At 41.9% G+C, this 22404-nt stretch overlaps 1 pseudogene; it reads right to left on the reverse strand.

Moving 5' to 3' along the window:
• Window positions 1-4063: 4063 nt before the first annotated feature.
• On the reverse strand, window positions 4064-5058 carry LOC109259333 (protein kinase C-binding protein 1-like; annotated as a pseudogene).
• Window positions 5059-22404: the final 17346 nt, after the last annotated feature.

Raw genomic sequence — 22404 nt, forward strand, 5'->3', positions numbered from 1 at the left:
TTCATGCTCTGTCTCTGTCTCAAAAATAAATAAACGTTAAAAAAAATTAAAAAAAAAACATTACTAGACAATTTTGAAAAGGAAGATGAGGGGAGCAGATGGAGAGAAAGAGGGGCTCCTGAAACCCTCATTAAAATTAAGAAAACTAATAAACAATGATCAAACCCCACCCCCCCCCCAAAAAAAAAAACAAGAACAAAAAAACAGTGATCAAATACCTATTTCTTAGAATTGTGCCTTTAGTGTTATGGGAGATAGCTTCCCTGTCCCTCTCCACTCCTCAAAAAAACAAAACAAACAAAAACTACCCAAAGCTGCTATGGCTCCTCTGGAGATTGCAGCTAATGGAATATTCATCTTATAAAGGGAGCAAACTCGAGCTGTACAGAGCCTACGGTTAGAGAAAACCTGGTCGTAGCAAAGCCAATGCCAATCTGCTTATGTAGGTCATCAGGCTTTCAGGCTATTCATTCTGTTCAAGTACATGGGTCATAAAGAAGAGCTAAAATATCCCATTCTTGTAATCTGTTTTTGCAGCTTCTATAAACAATTTTCCACCCAACAGCAATGAGTTGTCTTCACTCTTCAGTGAGATTCAACAGATGCAGGCAGGATGTCTAATTTACTAACCGAAGCTTAACGGAGGGAAATTCCACAGGAATCTGTGATGAATCTGGAAATAGCAGTTAAAATAACTTAGTCCCACTTAGTTTACAGGTGGTCCCTGGGGATGGCAGAGAGAACGATGGGATTGGAAGGGGAGAAATGAGGGCCTCTAGTTCCAAAATGAAATACTTTTCTATACGCATAAAATAAAGGAAAATGGGGGCCTACACGTAAGAAAACACGAGCCAGAGAGGTTGTGCGACTGAGGAACTGAAACATGGAATGACAGAATGCCGTCCCTTCCTTTTCCCCTTGCGCTCATCAGGTTGCCTGTTGTGGTCACACAACCTTCAGATACTTTCCACACATAATCATTCTGCCTGATTTGGTGCCTCCTCGTGACCACAGTCTAAATAGTTTGTGGAAAGTTCCATAGGTATAGTGAGAGGTTCAGGAAAACTGCAAGAGGCTTCAGGATGAGTCAGTCGGAAGGCGGGATTATGAGTGGTTACGGAAAGTCTATGTATGATTGAGCCTCCACTTGACGACAGTGCACTCATTGAGAAGAAATAACCTGATGTCAACACCTTCCTCAAAGGAAGAAGGTGTGGAGATATCATACTAAAAAGTAAACAATGTCAAACACCTGTGAGAAATGTTTTCACCAACAATATGCTGTACGGGGGGAATTACACATTTTAATGTGATGAATGGAATTGTATCTGGAGGTGGGTATTGACTGATGAGTGAAAGCCTCTGAAAGGACATTTGTATGGGTCCCTTTGTCACCGGTCTGTATTGTTCTCTCCTATCTCTCAGGATGCAGCACGTTTTAGTCATCCTTCGAAGACGTGGCAGCCTCATGAAAACAATCTATTGCACCGTGTGAATTACATTCTGTCTTTCCTGGAGAATATCAGAAAAGGAATGTATCTAAGAACCATTCTACAAGACATGCTCACTACATAAATTAAGTCTGATAAAGTAATGAGCAGCTTGGGGGAAGAATAACACATTTGTCAGCTTTCTTGATTCCCCAGAATGCCAATGGCATCCAGAATTCGCGCTGAGCAGGAAGAGGAGGGGAAGGTGGGGAGGAAGAAAGAGACGGCTACTCTCCTGAAACCCTCATGAGAGAGAAGAGACCTTTGGCCTGGCAAGACTTCTCCCTAATTGTTTTTGTTTTTAGTTTATTCATTTATTTTGAGAGTAAAAAGAGAGAGAGAGAGAGAGAGAGAGAGAGAGAAAGAGAGAGAGAGGGAGGGAGGGAGGGAGGGAGAGGGAGAGAGAATCCCAAGCAGGCTCCTCACTTTCGGAGCAGAGCCAGATGTGGGGTCCAATCCCACAAGGGTGAGATCATGACCTGAGTGGAAATCAAGTGTCAGGTCCTTAAGTGACTGAGCCACCCAGGCGCCCCTCCCTAACTGATCCTTAACATCATTCCAGGGGACCACCTTCAAGGCTATATTTTCTGGGGTTTTACTAGAAATCCCCTATCATTCATTTTTGGGTTGCTTGAGAGTCCAGAAGTTTAAACAGAGAGGCTAGATCAAAACCCTGTCAGACCACAACTACTGACAGCTTGTTTCCCCAACTAACTTATGAAGAGTTGAGTGGTGGTGTAGGAAGAGCACAGCCCGTGGAGCAGGAAGTGTGATATGAGGATGTGGTTCACTGTGCACTGGACCTGGTTAATGTGGACTAACTCCCAGCCCTTGCCGAGACTCAGCTTTCTTGTTTATGAAAGGACAGTATTTCTCATACCTATCTCCCAGAATTATTGTGAGATATGCATGAGAAAGTGTGAGAGAGCCACTTGTTCAGGGTAAAGCAACAAACACTCATCAGAATTTATTTTGCTATAGGGGTGCCTGGGTGGCTCAGTCGGTTAAGCATCTGACTCTTGATTTCCGCTCAGGTCATAATCTCTTGTTTGTAGATAAAGTCCCATGTTGGGGTTCTGCACGGACAGTATGGAGCCTGCTAAGGCTTCTCTCTCTTTCTCTGCCTCTCTCCCACACGCATGTGCACACACACTCTCTCTCTCTCTAAAGAAATAAACATTGGGGCACCTGGGTGGCTCAGTCGGTTGAGCGTCCGACTTCGGCTCAGGTCATGATCTCACGGTCCGTGAGTTTGAGCCCCGTGTCAGGCTCTGTGCTGACAGCTCAGAGTCTGGAGCCTGCTTCAGATTCTGTGTCTCCCTCTCTCTCTGACCCTCCCCCGTTCATGCTCTGTCTCTGTCTCAGAAATAAACATTTAAAAAAATACACATTTAAAAGTTTGTTTTAAAAAAATAAAAAATAAAATTTGCTATAAAGCAGAACAAAGATCTGACCAGGATACAGGCAAAATGTCCCCAGAAGAAATCAAAGAATTTAATTTAGATATTACTAGTGCTTCTTTTATCATTTTTATATCAGTCTCTCCTCTACTTAATGACAAATTGATGAATTTCTTTGTGTACTATATTCATTCTCTTTGCTGATCTTTAATTCACATTCTTCTATGTTTTTCCTTCACCCTTGGGGAAATGGTACCCTAACTTCTGTCACTCACTGTCATCTGACATCTGAGTGACTTTCTTTGATCCTTGATTTTCTAATACTATCAGTACAATGTAACTGATACACAGGATCTTGAGAAAGTCTATTAGTCATGATGATAAGTGCTTACTTTTCTAGGCCCAGCCCTGTGCTGATATTGCTTCTACTTACATCACAGAACTTAGTTACATTTGTCATATGTTTACGCGCTCATATTTATACATCCTTGGCCAAGCTCTGAACTTGTGGAGGCTCAATGGTCTTATTCCTTTTTTTTTTTCCAGCTGGAATATTTTTTACTTTTTTGAAAAAATATGAGATCTTTCAAGGGACTGTATTTTCCTGTTTGCCTTGGCTATTGGGAAGCTCACAGGCAAAATGAAAGCCCAACTTTGCTTACTCTAAAGGCTGAAACAGTATGTATTTCCGTGCATACACTTTCCCACACCTTACTATTCCACCTTCATCTTGTACAGACTTCTTTACTTTCATTTTGTTTTATGGTTATATATTCTTGTCAATCTGTTACAGATTCTTTCACCTTGCTTGGGAGATGGTTATTTGGGTTCTATCTTATTTTTTTGTCCCTCTCTTAGAATGGTCTCCTAAATGTATGATGAGTTCACTCTCTGAATCGGAGTCCAGGCCCAAATGTACTTTTGGGGATCCATCTCATCTTTTACCTCCAGTTTATCCTTTATGGGATGAGGCAAGGGTTTCACTGTTTTTTTGTTATTTTTTATTTTAGAGACAGAGCAAGTGAGCAGGGGAGAGGGGCAGAGAGAGCGAGCGAGAGCAAGCATCTTAAGCAGGCTCCACACTCAGTGTGGAGCCCAACACGGGGCTCGATCCCACAACCCTGGGATCATGACCTGAGCTGAAATCAAGAGTTGGTCACTCTACCAAATGAGTCACCGGGGGACTCCAGAGGCTTTCACTTTTTCTGAAAAGTCCTTCTCAGGCTGAGGACTTCCCTTTTTTTTGAGCCTGGATCTGCTTCCTCACTGGTTGGTCAGGTGCTTTTTAGCTCTTCCTAAGTCTCCACTGGGTTTGCCGGTTGGAGCTTTATTTGACAGCAGATGGCTCTTTGCCCATCCGACTACCCTCTTTGTCTTCTGCATCTTCTGACTCATTCTTGGACTTCTGCTCATTGTCACTATTACACTATTGCTACTATCTGACCTCTCAGAATCTTCTGAATCGCTGTGCTATATAGCCATGTAAACATCTGAGATTTCATTTATGTCCAGTTGTGTGAGATGACAGGAACAGGTGCCACCTGCTGTTGGACCGACTCACTCAGCTCCTCTAGGTCCATCTCGGCATTGCTTCAAACCAAGTTAAGATTCAGGGTGCTTTCTGTGGTGGACTTTTTATCTGTTTTTGTTGTGAGTGGCATTGATGCTTTAGGAGAGACAGTTTTGGACTGCCAGGTAAACTCTCTGGCTTGTGTCATGTTTGCCCAGGCTGGTGAAGCTGTGCTCTTGTCCAGGAAGTTCATGGACTCCTCACTGGCGATGAAGTGGCTTGATGTGGCCTTCTTCTCAGCATCTTGCTCCATGTCAGAGCCTGTGTGCACAGAAGAGTTTGTACTCATTGGGGAGTGTGGCATTTCTGACAAGGAGATCCTGCGGCCCGTGCCCCTGCTGAGCATGGGTTTGCTCATCAGGATCTTGGAGGGCACTGTCATGTCAAAGTTGAGCTTGACCTTCTCCTGCTTGTCTATCTTGGTGGTGCTGGTGCCAGGGTTGTTGGTGTCGAGCAGCATTTGGTTGGCTGTTGGGCCTGTAGGGTTTACATAAGGAAAAGTAATTAAAATCCCTAAAATTCCTGCAGATGTTCTCTGTGTACACTTCCATCTCTTGCATTTCACTGTTGAAGATGTTTTTTAAAAAAAGATTTTGGGGTGTCTGTGTGGCTCAGATGGTTAAGTATGAGACTCTTGATCTTGGCTCAAGCAATGGTCTCCCTGTTCATGAGATCAAGCCCTGTTGGGCTCTGTTCTGATAGCACAGAGCCTGCTTGGGATTCTGTCTCTCTGCCCCTGTCCACTTGTGCGTGTTTTCTCTCTCGCTCTGTCTCAAAATAAATAAACTTTATACAAAAAATAAAAAGATTTTATTTTTAAGTAATCTGTACACCGAATGAGGGGCTCAAATTTATAACCCCAAGATCAAGAGTTGTTTGCTGTATCGACTGAGCCAGCCAGGTACCTCTGAAGATGCATTTTGTCTTTTTCACAGAAACAGGAATTTACTTAGACATGAGGTAGCAATTATTTGTTGGAACCCAGGCCCTGTCATGTTGTCCAAAGAAATGAGCATCAACGTATCCATCTCTCTCCCTCAGAGCTTTTGCAGGCCAGAATGGAACCCCTTCAGTTTTGCCCAGACCAAAAGATGTGGATTGCTACGAGGCTCATAAAACCAGTTATCTCATCTTTTGCAAGCAGCTAGATACCTACGGGACATACTTTGATTTAATTCATGACATACTCACAGATTTTGATGAGTACTTTTGCTATCTGCATCAGTTTGTGACTTCCTCCATTATAAATGATGCAATTGTGCAAAATCTACTTTGCCTTGGCCAGGAAAGCTGCTGTGCGGCCATACATTTTATTTTTAGCATTCTTTGCCAATGTGCAAAGGTCCATAGGATGGAAAATGCTTTTCACATAGTCAAGATGCTGTTCCAAGGGAACAGGCTTCTGGAATGCATCTGTCCTTGGCTGTCTCATTTTCTGAATGGCAAACGTGAGCAGGTAGGGTGAATGTTGGATGGAGAGCATTGTCATGGCTTCACCCTGAGTCTCAATGTATTCTACTACTGTAATCTTCTCTCACACTCAGAAATTCTGCACAAAGTCTGTCCCCCTTGTCCTGATGTCAGTCTCAGACACTTGGCATGATAAGCCTGGGGACAGAGCTCACAGCAAAGGACTTGGCCTTCCTGCTGACAAACCCAGCAGCAGAAATCATTGTGTCCATCCTGTGGTACAACATCAACAGGGTCTGTGGTGAGTGGCTGCTTCATATACTAAAATGGACCATCTCTTAGTTCTGACTGTTCCTTACTGTTATTGTTCAGTTAGCCAGGTTTCTTTCTTTCTTTTTTTTTAATGTTTATTTTGGTGGGGGGAAAGAAGGAGAGAGAAAGGGAGAGAGAATCCCAAGCAGGTTCCATGTTGTCAGTGTAGAGCCTGATGTAGGGCTCTATCCCACTAACTGTGAGATCATGACCTGAGCCGAAATCAAGAGTTGGACACTTAACTGACTGAGCCACCCAGGCATTCCTGTCTTTTTTATAGTTTATTTAAGAGAGAGAGAGAGACAGAGTGGGAGGGGCAGGGAGAGAGAGGGAGAGAGAATCCAAAGCAGGCTCCACACTGACAGCACAGAGCCTGATGTGGGGTTAGAACTCACAAACCATGAGATCATGACTTGAGCCTAAGTCAGAGGTTCAGCCAACTGAGCTACCCAGGCGCCCCTCCTCTTTTTCTTTTCTTTGGGACTTGTTGATGTGTCTTCTGGCTAGTGGCCATTGGAAGAATGTGGAAGGCTGGGGAACTTTCTTTTCTGGGCTCTTCTCTTGGTGGAGCCAGGATTTTTGGAGCAAGTAGAGATATCCATGCCCTCTACCACCTCCTGTTCTGCTTTTATTTCCTCTTCGGCTGGGACAAAGCAGGCAGAGTTATCAGTAGCTAAGCTTTTTATGCAGGATTCTTAAAATGGCGTCTGGCAACACTGCCTCATTCCTGTATTAGAGAAATTATATTTTTGTTCACCCCCAACAGAGCCCTGAAAATTTACAATGGGTTTGGCAAAATCTGCTTTCAGAGGCCAAAAGAACAGCGTCGCAATGGATAAGCTAATTTACTGTTACAGGTATGAGAGTTGGCCTCGGAACTTCTCTAGTGCTGAGTGGGGAGTTTCAAGGTGAATGCTTTTTAGCTCAAGTGGAGAAAGGAGGGCATGGTGTCCAAGGCTGTGCCAGGGCAAGGACGGGTGGTTGGCTCCCCACCGGATGGTAGGTAGGTAATTCTGACGAAGAGGGACAGCCTGGCAGGGAGGCCAGCTACAGTGTCTTATTCTTTTTATATCCTTCCTTATACTAGCTCAGCCTTCTGAACAAAGAATGCACCTAGAAATTTCCTGGAGAAATGGCCTTGAGACTAGATAGACCAAGAAGGTATCAGAGCTTGGAGGTCACCTTGGCAAAAGAAGTGAAGGAATCCAGGGTTCCAGAGGGAAGGCTGTAGAGAGCCATCAGGATGTCAGACGGGATGCTGGACCTTCTCAGTGCATCCTGTCACAAGGAGGGGCAGGATGAGAGTATGTCTCGTTACTGGCAATGCTAATCTTGATCCCTCCATTAAGGTGGTGTCTGTCAGGTCTCTTTACTGTGAAGTTACCATTTTCCCCTTTTTACTAATATGTATCTTGTGTGGAGGTACTTTGAGACTAGGCAAATATCGTGTTTACTGTCATACTTTGTCCTATTAATTTTAACATCCAATAAGGATTATCTGGGATTGACCAAGAAGTGGATATTTTCTACTTTCATCATTCCTGAGCCAATTATTAATTAGAATTCTACTCTGAGAAAGAGCTGTCCCCTCCTCACTCTTCAGCTTATGGTTTGGTTTCAAAGAAGATGAAACCTCAGAATTCATCAAACATGTTAGGACAATTTACGAAAATACTGTATCAAATGCTTTCTCATAATTCACTCTGATTTCCATACATATGGCAGTGTGTGTGGCAGGGGGTGGTATATATGTGGACCTTGCACATATAGGTCCGTTTGAAGTCATGACTGACAAAGAATAAATTGTCACAGGTTTGGCAGATCCAAGGGGAAGTACAAGCCAGCAATGCAGGCCTTCTGTTGGGTCACATCATATAACATAATGGGAGACACAAGTCCAGCATAGTATATCCCAACACAGTCAGCAGGCAAAATTGAGAGAAAAAAAAAAAAACAACAGCACTTTAGAAAAAAATAAATTGTTGGGCCTCAGAAAACTGTTAGTTGAATTCATTTTTTATTTCATCTCTAAAGTAATGAATGACAACTAATTTAAGCTTTTCTTCTCAAAGTACCCCTATTCTGAGAGTGTGAATTCTTTTCACAGAATCACACTCTAATTGTCTAGGACAGAGTCTTAAATGACCTCCATATTTCAGATGAGCTATCTTTGCTTCATTGAAAAGAGTGGCATCATGGGACCTGGTCTACACCTTTGATAGTTAAGAAACAAAAATACACACTTATGGTACAAATTGCCTTAGTGTAAAGCCTGAGAGAATATGGGATCTGAGCCAGAGAACTTTCTCACATTTCTGCCGCAAAAGGGTAACAAAATCACATGAAAATCTTTCCCTGGCCAAGATCACACAGTACATTAAAAGATTTTGCTACCCTGCAATTTTCCCAAAGGCACTAGTCCTTCTCAAAATATTTATTCGAAGTGCTTTGAACTTTCTCTAACAGGTGAACACACAGCAGCAGAAATTGTGGATTGGCTACTCAGAAGCCATTTACAACCCCTTCTCCCTTGCCTTCCTTTACTAAAGAAACTGGAAAGCTAAATTAGCTGCTGGTTTGCTTCTCTTTCAGCCACTGGCCAGAGGAGAGGCAATTCTGGAGATCAATGAGATGTATATAAAGTCTTCAAAAGAAGAGAGCAAGGGAAAAGGTTTGGGAGTAAAAAGATTTTGGTTCTTCTTCCTGCTTCATGGCTGAAATATGAGCAAAGGATCATGGAGTAGGAACACAGAATGAGACATGATTCCTTGAAGACACCCTATTACACAAGCTACCTCCTGACAGGTTAGCTGATAAAAATATTCCCCAGTGCATTTCAAGCACTGTTGCTGGGATTTCTTTTAAGATATCTCCTCACATAAGAAGGTGTTTTTTGGGGGGGGGCACCTGGGTGGCTCAGTTAGTTGAGCATCCGACTTCGGCTCAGGTCATGATCTCACAGTTCGTGAGTTCAAGCCCCACATCAGGCTCTCTGCTGTCAGTGCAGAGTCCACTTCAGATCCTCTGTCCCTGTGCCTCTCTCTCTCTCTCTCTCTCTCTCTCTCTCTTAGCATCTCCCCTGCTTGTGCTCTTTCAAAGAAAGGTGTTTTGGGGAGGCTAAATTAAAAAAAAAATTGAACAACTTAATTACTGATACAACTAATGTTCAAATTTCATCAGCATAGAGGATTCAAACTCAGATTGCTTTGGGCAAATATTTTTGTATATATTACTTCACAAACAAATATCTATTCCATATACAAGGAATAAAAGCAGTCACAGAAAATAAAGGACTGACTGGGGCTAACCCAGTTGGTTAAGCCTCTGACTCTTGATTTCTGCTCAGGTCGTGACCTCACAGTTGTTGGGATCAAGCCCTGCACTGGGCTCTGTGCTGACAGCATGGAGCCTGCTTGGGATTCTCTCTCTCTCCTCCCCTTGCTACCCACCCCCCCACCCCAAAGTAAATAAATAAAGTTAAAAAACAAGAAAAGAACTGATTTAATAAAAGTAAAAGGTAGCAACATTTGATCAGGTAAATGTTTTGCATTCTACAAGAATATTTGAGTTACTTTTTAATAGGTAAACTAAAATGATCTCTGATTTAGCCAATCAATTTGGTGAGGCACAGTAGCTACCAGAATAGGTTCTCAGGTGTCCTTCTTTATTTTTTAAAGAATTTTTTACTGAATTTTGTTTTCACTTTTCAATGAGCGGTGTTGGCATTACAAATGAACCATATATAAATGAACCACTGACAATACATATAATTACTCAAACATTAAAAAATGAAAGTTTCATATCATTGTCAATTAGCTATGCACACTTTTGAAACGGAGGTAAAATGGAATATACTGGTTAAGAATAAATTGATGAATGTTCCTGTGATTATGAGAGAGGGAAGGGAATACAAATCTGACAAAAACTATCAAAATTGCAAAAGCGCATATCCTTGGAATCAACAATTTTACATTTAGGAATTTATTCTGAAGTTATACTTGTATGCATTCTTGGAAAATCATACATGTACAGGACTATTCTTTTTTTTAATGTTTATTTTTGAGAGAGGGAGGGAGAGAGAGAAAGAGCAAGCAGGGGAGGGGCAGAGAGAGAAGGCCTGACATGGAGCTTGAGTTCACAAACCATAAGATCTTGACCCCAGGTGAAGTTGGATGCTTAACCAAATGAGCCACCAAGACACCCCTCTTTTTTTTTTTAAAGTAGTCTTCATGCCCATTGCAGAGCCCTTTGTGGGGCCTGAACTCATGACCCTGAGAGCAAGATCTGAGTTGAGATCAAGAGTTGGATGCTTGGGGCGCCTGGGTGGCGCAGTCGGTTAAGCGTCCGACTTCAGCCAGGTCACGATCTCGCGGTCCGTGAGTTTGAGCCCCGCGTCAGGCTCTGGGCTGATGGCTCGGAGCCTGGAGCCTATTTCCGATTCTGTGTCTCCCTCTCTCTCTGCCCCTCCCCCGTTCATGCTCTGTCTCTCTCTGTCCCAAAAATAAATAAAAAAAAAAAAAAAAAGAGTTGGATGCTTAACCAACTGAGCCATGCAGGTGCCCCTCCACAAGATTATTGCTGTAGCATAGTTTATAATAGCAACCTGGAGACAAATGTTCATTAATAGGGGATTGGATCTGTAAATTACTGTGCATTCATAGAAGAAAATATCATTGAAAAGAATAAGTCATCATGTACTTATATGAAGCAATCTCCAACTTGTTTTAGGTAAAAAAAGGAAAAAGCAGGAAAAAGAAAGGATGGGCACTATATGGATATACCATACACGGGATATACCATACATACCATAAAATATGCATATATATATTTCCCCCTGATATAGATAGAACTGTGGAAGAAAGTGACATTTGCTGCTCTTGGTGACTTTGAATGATGTGTGGGTAATGTGACTAGAGACAGGGTAGGAGAAAAAATGTGAACCTATTTTTTTGAATTATAAGTAAATGTGTAAGCTATTACTTATCTTACAAAATATATGTTAGTGAAAATCTCAAATATTCTTTTCAAAAGAAGTGAGCATGTATAAGCTCATTCTGCTCTCTCCTGTATGCAATGAATCACATCATACCGTCAAAGGAAAAATTTTAAATGCTTCAACAAATATATAAAGTCCTTCAGCTTTATTAATACAACAAATTGCTTCCTGGTGGATCTATGCTAATTCAGTGTTACAAGCAGTGTGAAAATGATTTTACTTAATGACACTTTTTACTTTTTGAATCTTTTACAAAATGGACAATTCTGTGTCAAGAAAGAGCTTATATAATAGGTCCACTTTTCAGTCATGAATACAGAATGTTGATCCAATTAATTGAGCCACCAAGTGATTTCTTCAATACATTTTGATGACCAGCAAAGTGCAAGTACCCAACAAAATTTATTTATTTTTTAAAGTTTATTTTTTTATTTTGAGAAGGAGAGAGAGAGTGCAAGCAGGGGAGGGGCAGAAAAAGAGAGGGAGACAGAGAATCCCAAGCAGGCTCCACACTGTCAGCGCAGAGCCTGACGCAGGGCTTGAACCCCTGAAAGTGAGATCATGACATGAGCTGAAACCAAGAGTCAGATGCTTAACTGACCGAGGCACCCAGGGGCCCCACCACCAAAATTTATGCTTAACTTTGCCAGCAATTTAATAAAAGCTCTCATGGGCATGTAATCTATAAAAGATACAAATGGCAGGATTAAAATATAAAAATGTGCAAAATTTCCATAACAGAAAAAGTCCTACTATGTTTCCTTCCACATGAGAGTTTCTTCTTAAATGATTTGAGGTGTGTTCCCTCACAGAACTTATAAAATGTACCCTTGTCCAAACTTATCATGTAAATCCTTTGCTCATGTAAAGAAAGAACAACGTAAGAGAAATGCACACTCCCACGTGAACCAGAGACACCATACTCTTTGAATATCCTCCAGAGTGAGCTTTCTGGTTTGAGACCTTCAAGGACTTTATTATTTTTTTAAAGCTTATTTATTTATTGAGAGAGAGAGAGAGAGAGAGAGAGAGAGAGAGAGAGAGGGAGAGGGAAAGAGAAGGCAAGTGGGGAGGGGCAGAAAGAGAGGGAGGGAGAGAAAGAATCCCAAGCAGGCTCCGCACCATCAGCGCAAAGCCTGATACGGGGCTTGAACCTACGAACCTTGAGATCATGACCTGAGCTGAAGTCAGTCACTTAACAGAGTGAGCCACCCAGGCGCCCCTCAAGGACTTCATTAACAAGCTTCACTCATTAAAAATACATGTTATCCTTGGCTCCATTTATAGAACCTAGTTATGCTCATCAAGGATGAAATCCTCAAGTATTCTTCAGTCAGCTACCCTCAATTGCCCATCCCTTCTATTCACAAAACCCAGTGTGTCAACAACTCCAGAGGCACATGGTGAATGTTCAGTAAATACTGAATGGGTGAGGAATGAGCAAACGGATAATAACACACTATATTTTTATAATACTTCACTGTTCCTAAAATGTGTTTGCATAATTACTCCATTTACTCTTCATGATACTTATGTAAAAAGGCAGGGATGTGGTGCCTGGCTAGCTCAGTCAGAAGAGCATGTGCCTCTTGATCTCGGGGTTGTGAGTTTGAACCCCAAGTTGGGTATAGAGATTACTTAAATACATACATACATATATACATACACTTAAAAAAAAAAAGGCAAGACTTTTAGGTCATGTTTTACACATGATGAACTTGAGGCCCTAAGAGGTGTAAATGACTTATTCAATGTGACAGGAGTGACACAACTAAAATGCTACCAAAGCCCCATAACATGCCATTGCCACTTCAATGATCGTAGAGCATCAGTAATGGCATCCATCAGAAGCAGCAAACGGCTGGCAGCGGCCCCTTGACTCCTCCATCTCTGGATATTAGTGCTTCGGCTTCCACTTTAGCTCTTAGGTTAGATATATAAAACAGCAAATGCTTTGCTTGGAACGCTCTTTGCTGTTAACATTCCTGACATCACACTCAGCTACCTGAGAGGCCAAAACATTCTCTCCAGCTTTGAGAGAATCCTTGCAGCCACATCTGAGTTCTGAAATGTTGGTATGAAGCCAACGAGCTATAATCTTAAACCCAATTCCAATACTGATAGGAATGATAGGATCATTCCCTGATAGGATGAAACCCTGTCATAAACTGATTATTTCTTTTTAATGTTTCTTTATTACTGAGAGAGACAGAGCACGAACGGGGGAGGTGCAGAGGGAGAGGGAGACACAGAATCTGAAGCAGGCTCCAGGCTCTGAGCTGTCAGCACAGAGCCTGACGCGGGGCCTGAACCCACGGACTACGAGATCATGACCTGAGCCAAAGTCAGATGCTCAACCGACTGAGCCACCCAGGTGCCCCATAAACTGATTATTCTATTGGGAGGTATTAGCATTAAGGTCTGCCCTCTGAGGAAGAACAATTCCCTTTGTTCTTTAATAGGTACCACTTTCTTCCCACTGGATATTGGTATTGCCCCCCAGTGTTATGAAATCTTGCAGAAATCACCAAGGATCATCATGAGTGCCAGCATTAATGTCAGCCACGGTTGGCAACAAAGCCAGCATCTGGGAATTTGCAGAAAGGGAGCAGCCCACTCAGGAAAATCAGGCAGAGTACTGTGATGTGCCTGTCAAAATTCACATCAAGACTGATGGCATACAATAAGAAATGAAGGAAACCTAAGGGTGGGGGCATCATTAATCAGAAGAGTTAACAGATTGCCTCCCTAAACCCTCATTGTCAGTGTTGCCAGAAAATACACATATCATACAGGAAACACTGATAAAAATGATCCAATACCCTTGTCTCAATATGTCTATAATATATCATGAAGCCAGAAAATGTGAAAGTTAACCCAAAAGTTATTACAGGGGAAAAACTCTACTCAGACTACTAAGTGGAATGACAAAATGATCTATGTGACAATGAAACAGAAAGGACTAACCTCACAGGGGAAGACTGATGACAGGATTCCTTGGAAATATGTCTCTTTTATACAAATTAATACATAGAGCTTCATAAAATGTTTTATTTGTCTTACATGCATATGTTACAAAATTATATTTTGTTTCTTGCTTTTCTGACCTGTTACCACCATAACATTTATCCTACACCAATTCCATGCTCTGCTGAATCTATGAAATATTGAACTTCTCTGCAAAGGAGCGCTCATGAAAAAGAAATTTGAAATACGAAATTCTGAATTAAGTAATGCAAAATTAAGTCCTTTTTCTTCCTGTGAAAGAGTGACATGGTTTATTACCTTATCCAAAATTTGTAATATGTTTTTAAGGTGTTCAGTTCAAAAAACCAAGGAAAAAAAGTGAAGAATAGAAAGAAAATAGAGAACTGGAGATCAGAAAATCTATGGTAAAGTTAGAATATATTTCCAAATAGAAAAGCAGGACAAAAGAGTTTTAAAGCACCTTGGATAAAGGTCTTATATCTGGGGCTCCTGAGTGGCTCAGTCATTTAAGCGCCTTTTGATTTCAGTTCAGGTCATGATTTCACAGTTTGTGAGTTTGAGCCCTGCTTTGGGCTCTGCACTGTCAGTGTGTAACCTGCTTGGGATGGATTGATTCATTCATTCATTCATTCATTCTCTCTCTCAACACAAATAAATACACTTTAAAAAAAAAGGATCTTGCAACTGTATTCATGTAAGATAATTTTATCCTAAGTGAAAATAATATGTTTACTACGGAATCTAGCTTACTATATCAGGGTTAGTGAAATGGCATGTAGCTATACCATGAATTCACATATAAATGGTACCCAATAGAATAATTAAGAACTGACCATGAGTTCCTGTCTTCCTTCCTTTTTCCCTTCCTCATCTCTTCCTTTTTCTTTCTTTCTTTTTTTTTTTTTTTTTTTTTTTGAGAGAGAGAGCGGGGGGGGGGGGGGTCCCAAATGAGTCAGGGGCAGAGAGAGAGAGAATCCCAGGAGGGGCAGAGACAGAGAGAAAGGGAGAGAGAGGGAGAGGGAGAGGGAGAGAGAGAGAGAGAGAGACAGAGACAGAGACAGAGACAGAGACAGACAGGGAGAGACGGGGAGAGGGAGAGAGAAGGGGAGAGAGAGAAGGGGAGGGGGGGAGAGAGAGAGGGGGGGGAGGGAGAGGGGGGGGAGGGAGAGAGAGAGAAGCAGGGTCACCCCAAGTGAGGCTTGTGGTCACCTGAAGTGGGGCTCAAACTCACAAACCATGGGATCATAACCTGAGCCAAAGTCAGATGCTTAGTGACTGAGCCACTCAGGTGCTCTCCTCCTTTTTTTTTTTAATATTTATTTTTGAGAGAGAGAGAGCAAGCGAGTGAGCATGAGCAGGGGAGGGACAGAGAAGAATCTGAAGCAGGCTCCAGGCTCTGAGCTGTCAGCACAGAGCCTGACTTAGGGCTTGAACCCACCAACTGTGTGATCATAACCTGAGCCGAAGTCAAATGCTCAACTGACTGAGCCACCCAGGTACCCCCCTTTCCTTTTTTAAAGTTTATTTATTAGAGAGAGAGAGAGAGAGAGAACGAACGCATGCGTGCCTCGGGGGTGGGGGTGGTGAGGTGCAGAAAAAGGGAGAGAGAATCCCAAGCAGGCTCCACACTGTTAGTACACAGCCTGATGTGGGGCTCGAAACCATGAACCATGAACCATGAGATCATGACCTGAGCCAAAATCAAGAGTGGGACACTTAACCTACTGAGCCACCCAGGTGCCCCTTTTCTTTTTAAATCCCCACTTAAAAGTACACTCTAGACTAGTGTGCATACCATGATTTGTGCAAGCAGTTTTTGGCAAACCTGAATGAACTAGCAATCCAAATCCAATTTATTTATTAAAAAAAATTTTTTTTAATGTTTATTTTTGAGAGAAAGAGACACAGAGACAGAGTCCGAGTGGGGAAGGTGCAGAGAGAGAGGAAGACACAGAGTCTGAAGCAGGCTCCAGGCTCTGAGCTGGCAGCACAGAGCCCCACACGGGGCTTGAACTCGTGGACTGTGAGATCCTGAGCTGAAGTCAGATGCTTAATCTACTGAGCAACCCAGGCGTCCCTTTTTGCTTTAAATCTCTACGTAAAAGTACAGTCTAGACTACCGTGCATACCATAATTTGTACAAGTAGTTTTTGGCAAGCCTGAATGAACTACCAATCCAAATCCAAGTTATTTTAGTAGTGTTTTGTCACTTCTTCATGCCATGACACCCTCCAGGAATGTGCTTTGACAGGACCAGTGCTTGATCAAATTCTGAGCAGAGAGAAGCACAAACATATGCAGCATGTGAATGCTCTAATGCAGCTAGATGCAAGATGCTATGGGATGAAAGAAAGGAGGTAACTGTTTGAACCTGGGGCAATGTGGGTAACTTCCTATAGGAGGTAATATATGCATGAAATGGTAAATAGGAATTTGCCATAGAGAAGATGGGTAGGCAAGATATTCTATATGAAGGGAAGTAGAGAAAAATGTGGTTAATCCAGTCAAGAACAACAAGAGATTAGTTGGTTTAGGAAATATTTTGTGAAACCTTACTTTAACATATGAAGACCCTATAGTCAGGGTCTAATCCTACTTACTTGGTCCTTGCTTGAATTAAGTGAGCTATATACAAGCTCCTGTGAGATCACATTCAAATAATGCCATACTTAGCTCGAAATGACAACAATGCTGGTGACCATCTCATAATATTGTTCTCATGGTGGTCTCAATGTGAGGGTGGCCTAGATTCTCCTCAAGGTGATCAAGCAAGACCCTGGCAATGTTAGCAGATCATAATAACAAGATGTTGGGGAAATATCCTGAAAATTAGCATCTGTAAGGTGTATGTGCTCTAATTTGTGAGATTTCTCAGGAATCTGAAACTACGCTCTCAGTTAAAATACCGAATAATTTGTGTAGGATATTATTTGAAGCATTCAAATATTTCCTTGCACATCCAATGATATTGATGAAAACTGTTAGCCACTGGAGCACCTGGGTGACTCTGTCGGTTTAGCGTCCAACTCTTGATTTTGGCTCAGGTCATGATCTCACAGTTCGTGTGTTCGAGCCCCACATGGGGCTCTGAGCTGACAGTATGGGGCCTGCTTGGGATTCTCTCTCTCTCCCTTTCTGCCCCTCCCCTGCTCATGCTCTCTCACTCTCCCAAAATAAATAAGTAAACTTAAGGAAAATTAAAAAAAGGAACTGTTAGCCATTTAGGCTGTTTTCTTTTAGCAGTAAGGAAGACATATTCTTCACATTCATATTTGATGTTTTCTTTTCCCCAGACTACTGGCATCTTCATATAAATACAGTTCCCAGGTTGCATGTACTATGAGTTTATTTGTTGTCTAAATGCATTTTTATATAGCATTGGTTGCCTGAATTATATTTTTCTATAAATACAGACTGGAATTCTATTCACAGAACAGGTGTGTAAGTATGCAAATTGTTTTAAAAAAGGACTTATTTCTGTATTTTCTTTACATTATTGGTCCGAAACTTGAAAACTATACATGCAGAAGTAACCTGAAATTATCTTCATGGAATGGAATTCAAATGCATTAAGTTGTGGAATTTTATAGTCTCAAGTCACCTTAGAAATGATTTCAGTCACCTCACATTGAAAATAGGAGACTTGGGTCAAATGAGATCATGACTTGTGTCTGATTCCTCAATTTTTGTAAAAATCTTGGAATTAGAATATTAGTTTCTAGATTCCCAGCACTGTGCTCCTACCCCTGCTCTATTGTGGATGCCCCTACTTGACTACCTTTTCTTTAAATATAAGAGGCTTTAGGGGTGCCTGGGTGGCTCAGTCGGTTAAGCGTCCAACTTCAGCTCAAGTCATGATCTTGCAGTTCGTGAGTTTGAGCCCCGCATCAGGCTCTGTGCTGACAGCTCAGAGCGTAGAGCCTGCTTCGGATTCTGTGTCTCCCTCTCTCTCTGCCCCTCCTCCACTCACACTCTGTCTCTCTCTCAAAAATAAACAAACGTTAAAAAAAATTTTAAATGTAAGAGGCTTTGAGGGACCCTCAAAGATCATTTGGTGTCCCTGTTCTTTGAGTGGAGAGGACTATTGTGTTCTGCACAGACTTGAAACTATTAATTTCTGGAAAAACTGACATATAGTAAATGAGAGTATTACTCAAATGTCATCCCCAAATTATCATCTTTCTCTTTAAATAGATGAAAGTGAGCTTCATTCTTAAATGGGATATTATTATATCTTGACACAACATTCTTTTGTATTATAGAAAAATTCAATGGAAAATGGGATAAAATTTGTCAGCAAAAATGCATTCTAAAATAGAGAAAGTGGGGCACCTGGATGGCTTAGTCGGTAGAGCATCTGTGTGTTGATCCTGGGGTTGTGAGTTTGAGCCGCAGGTTGAGTGTAGAGATTATTTTAAAAAAATAAATTAAAACAAAAAAAAAGAAATCTCATTTTATCTTTGAAAGAGCAGTATCACAAAAAGATGCTTATGGGGGCACCTGGGTCTGTCAAGGGTCAGTCTGTCAAGGGTCAACTTCAGTTCAGGTCATGATCTCAGTTTCTGAGTTCGAGCCCCATGTGGGATTCTCTGCTGTCAGTGCAGAGCCCACTTCAGATTCTCTGTGCCCTTCTCTCTCTGACCCTCTCCCGCTTATGCCCTCTCTCTCTCAAAAACAAATAAACATTAAAAAAAATAAAAAGATGCTTATGAATTGTCTCAACTGTCAAAGATTCATTTCGTCCAAATGAATGGATTTTTGCTGCGAAAGATCAGCCTGGATAGATTTCTGCAAAAAAAGAAGCAGACTACTCAGAGATCTGGTGGCATCAGTTCCCTCCCAGTTTGCAAGTCAACTCACAGAAGCACCAGGAAAAATTTCACCTACAAAATCAGTCATTCACTAGGTAATCCCAGAGTCCACTTGAACTAGATTTGCTCAATTGCCCATAGGTGGCACTGCCACATTATTCGACAAGTATCCCCTGAGACCATATTCTGAGCGGAGCCCTGTGCAACGGATGTACTTTACTTTCACACACTGGGCCTCAGACTCTACCATCATGCTGTCGTGGGCCACCCTCCCCTACATCTCTGAGAGAGGACTTTAGAAGCAGAATGTCTGGATTCCGATCCCTGCTCTGGCACATGCTAGCTGGGCAACTCCGCTCTAATCCTCAGTTTCTTTTTCTGGAAAATGCAAACAAGAATACCCCATTCAGAAAATTTTAAGGAAGGTCACATAAAATATTACCTGAAAAATACCTAAGCCAACTATCCAAAATATAATGTGCAACTGGAAATTTTCAGCCACCAAATAATGTGATTCACTTTGGTTAAAATAAAACCATAAACCAAATATTTCAGTAGTATTGAACAAGAAAACTTGATACAAGTGCTTTTGGGAATGCAGGATGCCAGCTTGTCTGTTAATCTTTGTTTAGAAGTTAATAGAGAAAGTTGGAATATATTTACAAATTAATTATCATTAAGGCTCAAGGCATAAAAGTCTGAGTTTTGTACTGATTTAACTTAATCTCTATATATTATTTATCCTGTCATCAGGTTGATTTGGGGGCGAATCTGTTATAACTGAAAGAACCTCTCTTATAACATTCTATTTTCATTTGCAAGGTTTTATTTTTATCTCTAGAGCAATATAATCCTTAACCTCAAGACTATAATTACTATAAGAGGCTTGCCGTCTCTGTTTTCTATAGAAAAATGCTGTCTGCTGGAGTATTTACTATAGGAAATTGGATTTACTTACCAAAATTGTAAAGCACACACTAGCCTTGTGATGTTTGGCTCAATATCCATTTGTCCTTGCTAAATGTCATAACACATCTACTGTATATGTGATATAGATTTACTTGTCCACAAAAAAAGCTTTTGAATTTTAAATTTCTCCTTTTATGCCTGTCCGCAACAAATAAATTCGTGACTCTAACAAGTTCGTTTTTAAACAAAACAGAGATTCTTTCTTTACAATGGTAAGTATGAAAACAGTGTTGACTATGATTAGTTATACTTTCATTACTTATGCTCTCTCCCACCATTTGACAACTACTCTAAGGCCAACAGAATTATGGAAGTGGAGCCATATGTCTTCTCTTAGGGGAAAACAGAGTTGAACACACCAGGGTTCAGGATCAAGTTAACTGTTCTGCTGCCACCTGGGCTTTTGTCTTCATCCTTGCCTCTACCTTCCTACAACAATTGCCTGCAAGTGCTGAGGCCCCTCTTGGAATTTAGGGCCATGTCGGCCCTTGCTATTTCCTTCACTAAATACTGGTGTCCTGGAAAGAAACCCAAGCTTATGGCCACCTGCTGCGAGTTCTCCCCCAAGTCCCATTGTCTGCTGGTCTGTCTACATGTCTGAACAAAGCCTTGCACAAGATTCCCTGGGCGCTCCTGCCAAAGAAATGACAACCAGACACTGGCTTTTGTTATATTGTGCCTTGATTACATCCCACAGTGAATAAAAGTAAATGCACGATCCTGCAGTTTAAATCAGGGACCTGGTGTTGCCTTTCCCTTGAAGCGTAAGGATCATCCTAGCTCATCAAGACAGAAGGTGTCAGTCCAGTAACTGACCAGCCTCGGGAGCAGAAAGGTAAAGAGAAACTCAGTTGGTGAACTTGCTGTTTCCTTTTATCCTCACTCTTGGGAAGAACCAGAGTTCAACTGTGACATGAATAAACCTTAGTTAAAGAGCAAACACAGCCTAATAAATACAGAGATCTGACTTCAGTGTCCTACTTCAGCAAATGAAGGCTAAATTACTGACACACTAAGTTCCCATCACTGGTGTTAGAGGTGAATTTCTGTTTTCCCCTAAATCTTACTTTGCGAAGAAACTTTATAGTTCTAATATATTTATGGAAAATGAACATAACTTACTCATTTTTGAGCACAATATCATAATCAGGACACGGAAAAGAATCACCTTAGCTATTGAAGGACAAACTGGAAACTAATCTATGAATTGACTCTTGGCGTCACCGCCGTACCCCGACTGGCTCCTGGCGGCCTGAGCGCTCTCGGCCTCAGTTCCCACAAGTCACATAACCTCTTCGGGCCTCAGTCAACCCATCTGTAAAATGGCACTTTAAAACTAGTTTTCTTAAGGGACTAAAAAGCGGAAACACGCGTGAAGGGCCCTTCAGGTGCCAGGTGCCGAGTAAACCGTGCGTGAAGTCACAGACCACAGGGCTGTCACACACCTGCCCTCCGTGCGTCACACCCACGTGTCACACTCTCCACGTCTTAAGTTCCGAGGCTCCAAACGCGCTCTTCCACCTTCTGCGGTCGGCGGCCCCAGATCTCATCACCCGTCTCGTCCCTGCTTCTTACTGGACACTCTGTCGGCGCACCTGGGTTTGCACACGGGTCTTACCCCCAGGGCAGAGGAAGCTGCGGACTCAGCAAGCAGAAGCGATGCCCCTTCGAGCTGCTGAGGCTCCCAGCTCCTCTGGGTCTCACTCCTAGGCCAGTCCACTTCCCTGACAGTCAGCCTTTGAGTAGCTCGGGGGGGGGGGGGGGGGGGGGGGAAGAAAAAAAGAAATTCCTGCACTCTTTCTGTTGGTTTCGCTTTTTTGTTTTGGCTTTAACAATGTTGACTTTTACCCCAATCCTATGCTCTGGGAAAACCGCAATGATTAAAGGAACTTCTCTTACCCATTTGTGTTCAAGTTGTGAAAGGTGAAATGAAACGGGTTCACTTATAAATGAGTTTTAAAATGGAGCCGGGAGGCCATTAAGGAGGTGGGCCTTCTGCACGTCCTCACTGGCAGAAGCATGAACTTGTGATCTGGACCAGACCCAACTACTTCAAGCAAATTGGTACAGTAATGCCATTTGCTTAGTGATAGCCTTAGCAACCAGTTATGTTTAGCCAAGATTAGTTTTCTGCTGCCAGTTAACAATCAAAATTCTTTGTAAACAACTTACATCAGCGTTTTTTTGTTTTTTGTCTTTAGAAACCTCTGACTTTTGCTCCCTAGTGGGACACAATTTGGGCTGCTGCTCAAACCTGTGCACCCTGAATTGCAATCCTTCCATCCCAAATAAACTCTTTTGCTCAATTATTCCCTCCTGACAATTTTAGGTTGACAAAGGAAATGGCTTACTAAAAAGAAACACTCTTCTCCATAGGACTTAGAAAAGACTCAAATGCTCGCCTTGTTTACCTAAGATGAGGCCAGACACACACCCTCCCAATTCTCATTCTTAGTCT

The sequence above is a fragment of the Panthera pardus genome, unplaced genomic scaffold, assembly GCF_024362965.1.
Source record: "Panthera pardus isolate Hobbes unplaced genomic scaffold, ASM2436296v1 HiC_scaffold_27, whole genome shotgun sequence".
Lineage (NCBI taxonomy): Eukaryota > Metazoa > Chordata > Mammalia > Carnivora > Felidae > Panthera > Panthera pardus.